The sequence below is a fragment of the Aedes albopictus genome, chromosome 2 (genome assembly GCF_035046485.1).
Source record: "Aedes albopictus strain Foshan chromosome 2, AalbF5, whole genome shotgun sequence".
NCBI classification, from domain to species: domain Eukaryota; kingdom Metazoa; phylum Arthropoda; class Insecta; order Diptera; family Culicidae; genus Aedes; species Aedes albopictus.
The window spans coordinates 212,950,488-212,962,877 of record NC_085137.1 but is presented as its reverse complement, the minus strand read 5'-3'; the positions used below and the strand labels follow the sequence as shown (position 1 = coordinate 212,962,877).

At 44.7% G+C, this 12,390-nt stretch overlaps 1 long non-coding RNA gene across 1 annotated transcript; it reads left to right on the top strand.

The window, feature by feature from the left end:
• The first annotated feature begins 8,426 nt into the window (after positions 1-8,426).
• Positions 8,427-10,872, top strand: LOC134287003 (uncharacterized). The gene is made up of 3 exons (XR_009996948.1): positions 8,427-9,121; positions 9,196-9,265; positions 9,336-10,872. It is a non-coding gene; the product is annotated as an uncharacterized LOC134287003 (long non-coding RNA).
• The last annotated feature ends 1,518 nt before the right edge of the window (positions 10,873-12,390 follow it).

Here is a 12,390-nt window from a genome sequence, read left to right as displayed (position 1 = left end):
TTTGTTTTTGTTGGTCTTTCATGTATTTTAGATAGTGGTTGAACTTCAACGAATGGTTCATGAAATATTTTTGAAAGCTTTCCATCTCTACTTGTGGCTTACACTTTGCATTTGTAATGTAGGATATGTAATATAGTTTTAGATACAAAGTTATTTCTAATCAATGAACACACCTTTGCTCACTAGGTCAACAATAGGAAGCGCCATACAAGTGCCTATATATTGTAGATAACAAGAGTGTGCGCTCAAAAACGTATTGGCCCACAATACTTTCAGGAATCCGATAATGGAACTGATTGAGTAGCCTTTAAGGTGCGTCACGACAAGCAATCGGCACGTGATTCTACGGAGACGAACAACTCTTCTGAGAGGGAAGTTCCAGGCACACCCTATAACACTACCAGATGATACGCCCCGTCAATGAAATGAGTGGCCAAAACCGACGTCATCGAAAACTCGGTTCCGCGCGGCGTGCATCCGATAGATGACCGTTCGTTTTCGCTTTCAAGCACGCGGTATGGTGTCATATCTTTTTCCGACTTAACGGAAGCAAGCCAACGGCAACAGCAGCTCGGTAGGTAATGACATTCTGCTGTATAGATCGGCATGAGTAAGATTCGAGTCGAATTTATTTGTTTTGACGTTCACGAGCCAGATTCCAATCGTCGAGATATCCGCGCAGGAAATTGCACTTTAGAAGCGCCGCCCGTTGCCGGCGGACGGGAATGTAGGGCTGGATGATGGGTGGGAATTTTCGTATACCCCATACCTCTTGGACGGAGGAGGAGGGTTGATTGTTTATGCCACATTGTTTCGCTGTCACGCTGGAGATATCGTGGGTTCGGCTCGTTATTGATAAGTGGGTATGAAGTAGTTACAACTTAACGAACGACAATGGGAATCTGAATATATATTATAACAACAAGCTAATAAATATGAAATGATAAAGCCACAGTTTAACCCTAGTAGGATGTTAGGGTCAATATGACCCAGACATGCACGCTGAAACGACGAGTGTAGCGGAGGACGGAAATTAACCAACTCCCACGTTGAGGGAAGTTAAGGATGCCATTTCTGGGGGCAGCAGGGACGAAAGTCCTGGGGCCTGACGCACCCCCCCCCCCCCCCCCCCCCCCGCTTGCGAGTCAGCCGCGTAGTCGCCGGCTAAGAATAGGACTACTAACCCCAATTCAAGGTGTCAAGCGACCCGTGCTGAGGAATGAGTGATCGAGGGGGTGAAAAAGATGCTCGATCTTTAACGGAGCCTGTGGGGTACCTGGGCACCCCCCACAGTAAGCTGTCCCTTACCGCGTTAATGCAGGGCTCTGGCGTGGTGGACATACTTTCCCGTGCTACTCGTGGGATTTAATCATGAAATCAAATAAAAATCAGAATCTAGGTGGAAATAGTGGTGGGATCAACCCCTTCGCAAGAAGCGGGTTGATGAGATCTCCGACAAGGAGAAGTGAGGAGATAGGCGCTGGGAGTTGCGTACGCAGCTCAAGCGTGGGTGCTCCAGTCCACTTCCCGGCAAGCCAGCCGGTGGAGGTTATGGACGGAGCGTGGTTGTTGAGGGCCGTCAACCGAGGATCCAAAGGACGGTCCGCAATAGAGGTGGCTGAGCAGCAGCTTGGTATAATCATCGACTTTGCGTCCACTAAGTCGAACATAAGCAAGGACCTGAAAACGGCCTTGCTTCGACTTAGGGCGTCGATCGACGATGCCACAGGAGCACGCGGCACTCGCGTTGCTGACTGCTGCAGCAGCGGAGCCTGCAAATGAGAAAGTGCCGAAGTTTACCCAAACGGAGGCCTTCTCCTTCGCAGGAAGTCCGAATAAGGCGGAAGCGACTGCTCGCGACAAACGGGGCAAGCAATCGCAGAAGCGGGCGAGGCAACCGTCAGGCGAGGAGCTGTCTGGCGGTGCCCGCAAGGCCAGGCGAATCATTACCCCGAAAGTCGGTAATAATGCCGGAAGGTCGGACCCCAGCCAGGGTTCCCGGAAAGCTGGGAAGGGTGGGCCTGAAAAGGCTGGCCCGTCCCGGAACGATGGGAACAAGGGGTTGCGACCGCTAGTGGGCCCTCAACAGCCACAGAGTAGGGCGATCCAAGGGGAGGACCCCCCTTGGACGAAGGTAGAGCGGAAGAGGAAGAAGAAGGCGAATCCTCAGGCAGTAGCGCAGGACGCCAAGCCAAGGTGTAGGAGGGCAGGTGCCAAGCGCGAGAAAGGCGACGCTATCGTCATCAAGACGGAACAGTCCAAGTACTCGGACGTCTTGAAGATGATGCGAAGCGACGCCAAGCTTGAGGGTCTTGGAGCCGACGTACGCAGTATTACACGTACTCGTACGGGCGAGATGATCCTGGAGCTGAAGCGCCAGAAGGAGCACAAGGGCGCCGCTTATAAGAGGCTGGCAGAAGAGGTCCTTGGTGAGGGTGTGCAGGTGAGGGCTCTGACACATGAGGCGACTCTGAAGGTCAAGGACATCGATGAGATCACCGAAGTGGAAGAGCTCGTCACGGCACTGCGGCAACAGTGCGATGTGCAGGTGGCCGCCGCAGCCGTTAAGCTACGGAAAGGGCCAGCAGGGACACAGATAGCTTTGGTTCAGCTACCTGTGGCGGACGTCAAAAAGTCCGTTAAAGTAGAGAGCATAAAGGTGGGTTGGTGTGTATGTCACCTGACATTCCACGAGCCACCAGAGGTTTGCTTCAGGTGTCTGGAACCAGGACACAAGTCGTGGGACTGCAAAAGCCCCGACAGGCGCAAACTGTGCAGGCGATGCGGCGCTGAAGGTCATAAGGCCCAAAGCTGCACGAGTCCGACCATCTGCATGATCTGTACCGGGAAATCCTCGAACAACAGACATCCGATGGGTGGTCCAAGGTGCCCGGCCTTCAAGAAAGCCGCAGTGAACAACAAATCACAGTGCAGGTAACGCAGCTGAACCTAAACCACTGTGATGCGGCTCAGCAACTGCTTTGTCAGGCAGTTTCTGAGTGGGAGACGGATATCGCCATCATATCGGACCCATACCGAGTACCCGCCGGCAACGGCAACTGGGTCGCGGATGGGACCAGAAAAATGGCGGCGATATGGACGACGGGTAAATACCCCGTTCAGGAGTTGGTGTCTACTACCTATGAGGGCTTCGTGGTCGCCAAAGTAAACGGGGTCTTCTTCTGTAGCTGTTATGCGCCTCCACGGTGGCCGATCGAGCAATTCACGCAAATGCTGGACCGCTTAACGACCGTGCTAACAGGGCGAAGGCCGGTGGTAATAGCGGGCGACTTTAATGCCTGGGCCGTGGAATGGGGAAGCCGTTTCACGAACCAGCGGGGTCAGATCCTGCTAGAAACACTGGCCATCTTAGATGTCGACTTGGCTAATGTCGGTACCAAGAGTACCTTTAGTCGAAACGGAGCGGAGTCAATTATTGACGTGACCTTTTGTAGTCCTGGCCTAACAAGTAGTTCGAACTGGAGAGTAGATGATGGCTACACTCACAGCGACCACCTGGCGGTTCGCTACAGTATCAACTACAATAACAGCAGACAGCGGATAGAAGAAGAGGCGGCTAGGCCAAGGCCAAGCCCTCGTAGGTGGAAGACATCATACTTCGACGAAGAGGTATTTAGGGAAGCGCTCCGCCGTGAGCGAAACTTAATCGGATTAGACGGCGACGAGCTGGTAGCAGTGCTCTCACGTGCGTGTGATGCGACCATGCCTAGGCGATTCCACCCTAGAAATGGGAGGCCACCGGCTTACTGGTGGACCGACGCGATTGCGGACCTGCGCCGCGCCTGCCTACGGGCTAGGCGGCGGATGCAGCGAGCACGATCAGAGGAAGAGCGAAACGAACGGCGGGTGGTGTTCGCCGCTGCAAAAGCCGCGCTCAAGACCGAGATAAGAGCAAGCAAAAAGGCCTGCTTCGAGGGTCTCTGTCAGAGTGCCAATACGAACCCGTGGGGTGACGCTTACAGGATCGTTATGGCCAAGACGAGAGGGGTGATGGCTCCTACAGAGCAATCTCCAGAGATGTTGGAGGGGATCATTGGAGGACTTTTTCCGCGTCATGATCCTAGTCCTTGGCCTCCTTTCATAGGACAGCCGGGGACTGGGGCTGGCGATGAGGAAAGGGTCACCGATGTGGAACTTGCGGGGATAGCTAAGTCCCTTAGCGTAGGTAAGGCCCCAGGTCCGGACGGAGTTCCGAACCTGGCCTTAAAAGTAGCTATTGCAGAAGCTCCCGAGATGTTCAGGTCTGCTATGCAGAAATGCCTGGACGAGGGAGTTTTCCCAGAAGCTTGGAAGAGGCAGAGCCTGGTACTATTGCCAAAGGCGGGGAAACCACCCGGAGACCCGTCGGCATATAGACCAATATGCTTGATTGACACGGCGGGGAAGGTGCTCGAAAAGATCATCCTCAATAGAATGTTGCGGTTCACCGAGGGCGAAAATGGTCTTTCGAGTAACCAGTCCCTTCCCTTCCCACTCACAAACTTCCTTCCTGTGACAACCGTGGGGATGCGGAGGTACACACGGTCTCTAGTAGCAACGGATGTCACACTAATATTCCTTTCCTTCCCCGATGACCGTAAGGACGTGGCCGGCGCCGGTACTGACAATATAAAGTTTGAACCTTCAAAACTGCACATTGAGGATGGAAAGCTACACCCAGGCCCCATCCATTTGGTTCCCTGTGCAATGTTGACTGTTCTGGTCAGTAACGGAGTAGCAACTACGAATTGTACGGTCATCTCATGCTCATGCTCATGCTCAATATCAGATCAGTCGGGATATCCTAGATCATCCAAACTGTTGTTCAGTTTAGATCCTAAAGTTTACGAATGTAACGGAAACTTCTTTCATTAAAAGCTATGATTTGTAATCTATCATGTCCAACAAGTCTTCTGAAAGTTATAGTAGTTGTTTTTATCAACTAAGCTTCATAACAGTAAGGAGCCCATAATATCCCAAAAATATATAACAACGCGTATTGTTCCTCTAACTGCTTTCGTAAGCATGGTGGATTATGTAACACCTTAACGTAGTAACAAAAGCTAATATCACAAGTGTAGACCTGAAGCTATGGTCTCCGGAGTAGTGATGTTGATATGGAATACCTCAAAAATATCATTACAGATTAAATTCTAAAGTTCATTGTGAGACTAATTACTGTTACTGTTTGGACGACCCTCAATGTTCCAGAGGTTCATAAAAATATATAGTAGACTTTAAGTTGGTCCAGTCACCGCTATCGATTATGAAACGTTACTCAGTATGTCAGATATAGCTGATGTTATGAGTATAGATCTGAAGTTCTGATCTCATGGATAGTTTGGCTGACCTGGCACATTCCCATAGTGTCTCTAAATGACATTTGAGATTTCAAGAGCTTCACGGATCTCAGCGGATCCTATGCTATTATTTATGGTGAAAACACAAAGTTTTTCTTGTAGATTTGAAGGGCTTCATTATAAAACAGTTTAGTCGACCGTGAATGTCCAGAAGGTTTATAATAAAGAAGTAGACTTCAGATTGTTCCAGTAAATGCGGTTGATTATGCAGCGATACTCAGTGTAACAGATATGGATACAGTTACCAGTGTAGACCTGAAGTCCTGAACTCCAAGGAAGTTTGGCTGACCTGGAATATCCCTGTAGTGTCTCTAAATGTAATTTAGAGAGATTTCAAGAGCTTCACGGATCTCAGCAGATTATGCTATGCTATTATTTATGGTGAAAACACATATTTTTTTTCTTGTAGATTTGAAGGACTTCATTATAGAACAGTTTGGACGACCGTGAATGTCCCAAAAGGTTATAATAAAAAAGTAGACTTCAGATTACTCCAGTAATTGCGGTTGATTATGCAGCGTTACTAAGTATAACATAAATGGATACTGTTACGACTGTAGACCTGAAGTCCTGAATTCCAAGGAAGTTTGGCTGACCTGGAATATCCCTGTAGTGTCTCTTAATGTAATTTTAGATTTCAAGAGCTTCGTGAATCCCAGCAGGTTATGCAATACTATTATTTATGGCGAAAACACATAAAGGTATTCTTGTAGATTTGCATGACTTCATTATAGAACAGTTTGGACGAACCCGAATATCCCAAAGGTTTGTAATAAAAAATTAGACTTCAGATTGGTCCAGTAACGGCGAATGATTAGGCAGCGTTTCTCATTATAACAGATATGGATACTGTTACGAGTGTAGACCTGAAGTCCTGAACTCCAAGATAGTTTGGCTGACCTGGAATATCCCTGTAGTGTCCCTGATTGACATTTGAGATTTCAATAGCTTCGTGGACCCCAGTAGATTATACAATACTTATTATTATTTATTATTTATCTTTATTAAAGAGATTTTCAGCCGGCGGCTGGTTCATCTCTATACAATACTATTATATATGCTGAAAACACATAAAATTATTTTAGTAGATTTGAAGGACTTTATTATAGAATAGTTTGGACGACCCTAAATGTCCCAAAGGTTTATAATAAGCTCTTAGACTTCAGATTGCTCCAGAGACTGCGATTGATTATGTAGCGTTTCTCAGTTGACCAGATATGGATACTGTTACGAGTGTAGACCTGAAGTCCTGAACTCCAAGGTAGTTTGGCTGACCTGGAATATCCCTATAGCGTCTATAAATGACATTGTAAATGTCAAGAGCTTCACGGATCCCAGTATCTTATGCAATGCTATTAGTTGGGGCGGAAATACATAAAATTATTCTTGTAGATTTGAAGGACTTCACTACATGACAGTTTGAAACACCTAGAACATCCCAGAATATAAATCACCTTTTGGTATTCTTGATGAAGGCTAAATGGATACATATAAACGAAACCCACATCGAAGTTTAGCTTTTAGAACAACTGGTACATATGTCAATTATTTCGTTTTTCCAAATTTCATAGTGTTCAGGATGTTCTAGATTATCAATGAAGTCCCAAATATAAATATCCCAATTTTTCCCTAATAAAGGACTCAATTTGCAACAACTTTGTCGAAGACAGTATTCTGTTTTATCGAATGGGTGAATTTGTACAGCCGTTTCTATGTTGGGGTCATATATGACCCCTTCGGCTCCAAAGGGTTAAGGAGGACCTGCAAGCACTCGAAGTTTTCAAGTGACACGTGCCAAGGATGATCTTCGACGGTGTACAGGAGAACGGTGTGTGGCGGAGAAGGATGAACCACGAGCTCGCGGCACTTTACGGCGAACCCAGCATCCAGATGGTGGCCAAAACCGGAAGAATACGATGGGCAGGGCATGTGGCAAGAATGCCGGACAACAACTTTGCAAAGTTGGTGTTCGCGACAGATCCAGTTGGCACAAGAAGGCATCTAACGCAGAGAGCAGGATGGGCGGATCGGGTGGAGTGCGACTTGGCGAGCATCGGGCGTGACCAAGGATGGAGAAAAAATAGTGTTGATTGAGTTTTATCTTGAATTTGATGTAATACTAAATGAATGAATGAATGAATGAATGAATGAATGCACGCTGAACGTGCACCACATTAGTGTGGTTCATCTCGCGTTACATCTTTGGAAGGTTAATATTTGCAACATTATGAACTTTCTCATGAGATTTTTAATAATTGGATATTCTAGTCTAGTCTAGTCTAGTCTACACATACACAGCCATTCATTGAAAGAATCCTGGAGAATGATGGAATCGACTAGTTCCATCATTCTTCTTGTCATTATTAATGATTGCAGTACATTGGAGATGCATTACAAGCATTAAAGCGGCCAGGCCTACTGTGCAGCGTTTTTAATACAACAATAAAGACAATGAGTGGGGACATCTCGTACCAACCGCTCAGTTTATGAAAAATCAAAATTAAAATATGGTAAGATTCGGTGGGGGTGACGATGCTAAGAAGGTTAATGTCACCCCTTGGTCCTTGGTCCTTCCGGGGATGGAACACAGGTATTTAATCCATGTCCTGGCCCTTATGCCTAGGCTTAAGCGCCTTTTCTCGCTCTCTGAAAATAAGCTAAAAAGTTATGATCCCATGACCTCTCAATGTTGGCCCATCCTAAAAATGTAAATTTATTTTACGATTATGAATCTCCAAACTGATGAAAGCAATCAAATAGGAAAGATCTCACCGGTTTTACTGGTAAAAGTCCTGAAGTTGAAGCAGTTTGCGCTCGATCCAATCAGCAAAGTCATAACTTCCGGAATTTCTCCCAGATGTACATGCACACTTCAAATAACAATATCACAATTCCTTTGCCCAACACATTTTTCCCGCATTATGTTTCCCTTCTTCGTCACAAAGCCGCACAACTTCTAAAAATTTGGTTCACTACCTTGAAATAGAGTTTTAACAGCTTGTCTCTATGATTTTTTACGTCGTCGTCGATTTGCACGCTGATTGTGACCGGCTCGCGTTCCATGAATCCAAAATCGTCATACTGTAACGTTTTGATGTTTTTGTCTTTTTAAGTAAAATAAATTTCGTTTAGATTTGCTTTGAATTTCGTTAAATGTGTATATAGTTTCTATTTAAGAGTATAAATTGAAATAAATTCTTGAGTTAATACAATTGCTTAATCGAAATTCATTATCAGAAAAACGCTTTGACGTTTTTCTCTTTTTAAGCAAAATTATTTTTGAATTATTGTATTTAGTAAATAGTTGACTTATTTCTATTACAAAATTGAAGTTTAAATTCACAGACGAAAAGCATTTGGATTAGATTGAAACATAACCTGACTTTGCTTGTGACTGTCCACGTTAGAAGTAAATTTGTTTATGTCGACTGGTTTGTGTCTCGGCTATAACCATACCATAATAAGACGTAGTGAGTGCAGCAATGGCTCCTGAATATATGTGTCTCATTATCACCATCTTGACGAACCTAGACAAGCGCCAATTTCTTATATCGCCATTTGAATTTGTCATTGGCGCAATTGCAGAAGATAATAGGGGGATTGTTAGAGTTAGGTTTCATGATAGGAAGACGACTTAAGCTCGATCACTTCGCTCGCATATCGGCTGGAGGATAGCAGTTATCGCGTTCAGGACAAATTTATTAGTTGAGTTTCTTTAGTAGAGTTATATTGAATTGTGCTTTAGTTCAAATTTTATAAAGGTAATTTAGGAAAAAGTGAAAAATTGTGCAGTGTTCCTAAACGGTGATTTTTTTGATTTTTTGTGTTTTAATAGCTTGAGACGTAGTCTCTGCTTCTCTTACGCGAACGCTATCAGTGATTTCGCAGTTTATCGTACAAAAAAGGTAAATTTTTAGTAGTTTTAAATTTAAATTGCCAGTTAATTGAAATCGTCATTCGTGTTGGACATTTCAGCGCATGGGCGCTTTTTTGGTACGGGCTGGAGTTTAAAGATTTCGACAAGCGGAGTCGTTTTCGGGGTTATCGTGAAGCCGTCTAAGCCACCGTCTTCAAGTGAAGGAGCTCGTGCATCCGCTAAGGCCCGCCTCACGAAGGCAGTTAAACGGGGGAAGTGTAGATCGCCTGCAAGTCGAGCGATAATCTCCAACGGTCGCCAATCAACCGTTGTGTACGATCCACCCACCGTTACAACCCCTGTGGATCGGGAGTTAAGGAGAGCTCGGTTTGGGTTCACGTCGCCAAAAGCGTGTCCCTTTCCGCACAGTCCGAAGGTCGGCGCTATTCCTCGCTCGGTCATAACGGAAAGGTACGTGAAGCCGGGTCGTTGGGTCTAGTGTCGGTCCGGAAGACAGTCCCGGGAACCCCGCGACCAATTGTCGACGGGAAGCTCTCCTCTGAAGAAAATCGGAAGGCCTCCGTCCAGCCGCCACTTCCCACCGCAGCTTTAGATCGGCCATATTAGCACGAGCTCAAGTTCGCTTCTCGCCGCCATCGTGCGAGGATCGCTGCTGGCAGATCGCTAGCAAGGTTTCATCTTCAACCAACATTTTGCCGGCACCCCGCCGGAAAGCCAACGTAGCCATCACCGTAGCATCCGTCACTTCGAGTCAACGACACCGAAAATCCTGCGCAGGTATGTGGTAGTTCTAGTTCATGGTCATGAATAGTTGTTTCCTTTCCCGCTACCAGAAAAAGTTCCGTCCAACCCGAATGTATTAATTCAATAAAACTGATTATTAAGTTGAAGTTCCGAGCCTTAGTTTTGTCCCGTTTAGCACTGAAGGTCTTTCATTTTTCTTGAGTTCCGTTTCCATCTACGTTAGGGCTAAGTTGAGCCGCCGGACTTCCATCTTTCATTCGGTATTGCGATTTAGGGTTGAGCGAGTTTAAGTCGATTAAGGTGTGGGTAATTTGAGCAATAAGGTGGGAGTTTTTCTAGAAGATGTCAAGTTTGGTCATTTTGCTTTTGGTGAGTCAAAACAGCCGTTCGAATAACCCCTGAGGACTTGTCTCAGCAAAGTCGGGCAAATTAACAGACTGGTGGTCTCTCGCGTGCGAGAGTGGCGCTAAAGCCACCGAAAGTTTACAAAAAAAACCTCGGTTGAGTTCTTGAACGGTTACATTTGGCGCCCAACGTCAAAAAGCTTTAGAAAATTTCAGCGGTTGAAATAATTTGGAATTGAAACTTGCGTCAGCAGCACTGAATTTGAATTTTATATTAACATTTCCAGTCGATTTTAAATTTTATAGCATCTTTATAGCATTAGGTCTTTGAATTTTGAGTTGAATTTTCAAACTGGTTTATTTTTAGCGTTTTTTTCCTTTGAATTCGTATTTTCGTTTTTTATTCCTTTTTTTTTATTTCCTAGCTTTAAGTTTGAATTGAATATAAATTTTAGGTAATAAGATCTGAATTGAATTGAATAACGGTTTTTGAAGTGAATTGGGATTATATAGTTAATGTAAACTTGAATTGATTTATTTTGTTACACATTCGATGGTTGCTCTAAATCGCACGATTTTAAATTATTCTCACTGTTTAAATCTACTCACGGTGCAAAATTTTAAAAACGAATTATATCCACGGATTGCGTAACACTGTGTAATTCGAATGGAAAAACTCCATTTTTTCGGCCGAATCTAAAACCGAACGAGAGCGAAAAAACTTGACAGCAAACCCAGATTTTTAATAATTGGATATTCTAACAACAAACTAAATGAAAGTCCATAAATAACATGGACCCAAAACTCGAGACAATGACAAAACTAGATCTGGGGACATCGTTTGCATTTATATTTGGACATCTTTTATTGTGCATATTGTTTGACATATTGCATAGAGCTACTCATCGAGGTTGGCGTCAGTACCGTACATTGTTGATGACTAATAGTAGTAGTTTGACCATTTGGTAGTAAAATCATATTCAAAACAGTCAATTCTAATTTCCAAGTAGCGTTCAAGACATGTGCTATTATTGCAAAGTTGAAACAACACAGAAAAATTAGTACAAAAACAACTTTAAAGAAAAACAAGACCTTGAAACCAGTCGTAGATAAACGTGTAGAAATCCAGTTCGAGCAATTTTGGCAATCCCAGGATGACGAATGGAAATTTCTAACATGATACTCTAATGAGCCAAATTAATTGTATCACCTAAATTAACAAGTACAGTTTCGCACATCCCTGCAAACTGGTTACACGGCCATGAAAAAAGCATAATCACGTAAACATCAACAGATTTGACGCTCTTCGTAGTTCTCGATTATTGGCAAACACCGCACGCTGCCGCATATTATCAAGCTAGCTGCGATCAACGTCAAGCGAGCATGGATGGCGTGGTGGCGGCGCGCCCGTATGGAAAATAACTAGCCCAAACATTAAATGATATCAAGTTAGAACTGCTTTGGTCGGCTCCGTGGCGTGACGTTGACGCGTCAGCGTGAAACCCGAATTCAAAGTAAAACAGGTTCGTAGTTATGTTTACAAACAAACGCATTCGAAGCTTCTTCTGAACACAGCGACCGTTCTGAAGGGTTCCCTCTGCGGTCTGTCCTGTTTGATGTTGCTGCACTTTCTGTCCAATATCCATAATTACGAAGTCGACGTAAGTGATCTTGATCTAAGTCAACATTTTAAATTATTTTTAAATACTATTCGTTTTAAATCTTGCAATTTACTAGGGCAAAACACTGTTTTTCAAAAACATGGTCCACTGCACGAATTTATGCTGGCTTGCTTACTCTCACAGAAAATTTGACGTTTGAGCGGTGCCGACACCTCTCAAACGTCAAATTCTCTGCGAGAGTAAGCAGGCCAGCATAAATTTGCAGTGGACCATTGACCAATCCAAATTCCTGTGTGGTAGCGGTTTGTGTTCAGATTTCCCGTGTTAATCTATCTGTAAGAACTTTGTAAACACCTTTTGTTCTCACGTATATGGATAGGCTCGCATTAGGTTTCGTGAGACATTTTTTGGACTACTCAATTGATAAAACTTCTCAGTTGGAA